Consider the following 1882-nt stretch of genomic DNA (forward strand, 5'->3'; position numbering starts at 1 on the left):
AGCATTTGCAATGCTTTGGAGAACAATTTTTTTTTTTTTTTGCAAAAAACAAGGTTGTTGGATTATTTACTTGTTTTAAGATAAAATACTTTATTTCATTGTAAGCAGCATCAAATTGCAGCTACGGGTAAAGGAACAACAGGAGAATTATGTCACATGCCCCTTGATACATCGTAATAAGGCTTAAGCCTTTAATGATTTTCCTCATAAGAAAACAAGTACAAAGACAGCCCTCAGATATTAAGAGATAACTGGATTTACACACCATAACAAATACAGTACAAACGGTGGTACTCATCACACTACCAAAAAAAAAATGTTTAATATAATGACTGTTGGAGAAATTTGAATTAAAAGCGCTAAGAATTACCACTATTCACCTATTAGAATAGCTAAAAATCCAAAAAACTGACAATACCAATTGCTAGCAAGAATGCAGAGCAACAAAAACGCTCATCCATTGCTGGTGAGAATGCAAAATGGAGCAGCCACTTTAGAAAACAGTTGGGACGTTTCTTAGCAAGTTACACATATGCTACTTGCACGTATATGACCCAGTCATCGTATTTCTAGGAAGTCACCAAGAAAAAAATTAAAACTTGTATTCACATAAAAACATGAATGTGAATGCTTAGAGCAAGTCTACTGATGATCACCGAAAGCTGGCAATAACCCAAATGTCCTTCCACTAATGAAGGGATACACAGACTGGTACGTCCATTCAACGGAATACTCCTCCGCGATAAAAAAGAATACACTACTGATACATGCAACAGTGTGTATGAATCTCAAATGCAGGATGCTAACTGAAAGCAGTCAGAGACAAAAGAGTACATACTGTATAATTTCATGTATAGGACATTCTGAAGAAAGAATAACTATGAAATTGGAAACAGGTCACTGATTGCTAAGGGCTGAGGGTTGGGGATGTGGTTGACTACTGCTATGAGTTCAGTTCTGTCCCTCCAAACTTCATATGCTGACGTCCTCACTACCCCTGCCACAGTACTTCAGAATCTGACCTTATTTGGAAATGGGGTCACTGCAGATCTAATTAACTAAGATGAGATGGTACAGGAGTAGGGTGGGCCCCTAATCCAGTATGACTGATGTCCTTATAAAAGGGGGGAACTGGGCCACACACACAGGAGAAGGTCATGTGAAGATGAAGGCAGCAATCAGAGCAATGCATGTCGATGTGCAGGAAACCAAGGAGCAGCAAAGATTGCCAGGAAACCACCGGAAGCCAGAGGCGAGGCGTGGAACAGATTTTCCTCACGGCCCTCAGAAGGAAGGAACCCCACCAACACCTTGGTTTCAGACTTCTAGCCTCCACACCATGAGATGAGAAATTTCTGTTGTCTAAACCACTCAGTGTGTGACACTTTGTTACGGTGGCCCTAACAAACTAAAGGGGCAGCCTGAGGGAATTTTGGAAGGTGATGGAACATTTCTATATCTGGTTCGTGATGGTCATTACAGGACTGTGTGTGTGTGTTTGTCAAAGCTCACAAGTGCACACCCAAAGGAATGAATTTTAAAATAAGTTAAAAAAAAGCAAGCAAAAAAATTTTAATGCATTACCTAGAAAAATGTAAACAAAAAATTCATTGCTTGGTCTAGTAAATTCACATAGCTAAACATTTTTCTGTATCTTTCCCAAACATGAATTTCTGAATCTTCAAATATACAGTATCAATATAGTTGTTGTTTGAAGGTTGCCACACCTGTTAAGGTAAAAATGAACATCTGTAACATTAGATATCACTGCAGCCAAAGTCCAGAGTAGTGCTTGCAGCACCTAGAACAATGACGGAGCAAGACCCGATTAATACTTGTTGAATGAGCAACTCATTAGAACTCCTATACCCCAAATCACTTT

Source organism: Propithecus coquereli, unplaced genomic scaffold (assembly GCF_000956105.1).
Source record: "Propithecus coquereli isolate 6110/MARCELLA unplaced genomic scaffold, Pcoq_1.0 Scaffold51, whole genome shotgun sequence".
In the NCBI taxonomy this organism is placed as follows: Eukaryota; Metazoa; Chordata; class Mammalia; order Primates; family Indriidae; genus Propithecus; species Propithecus coquereli.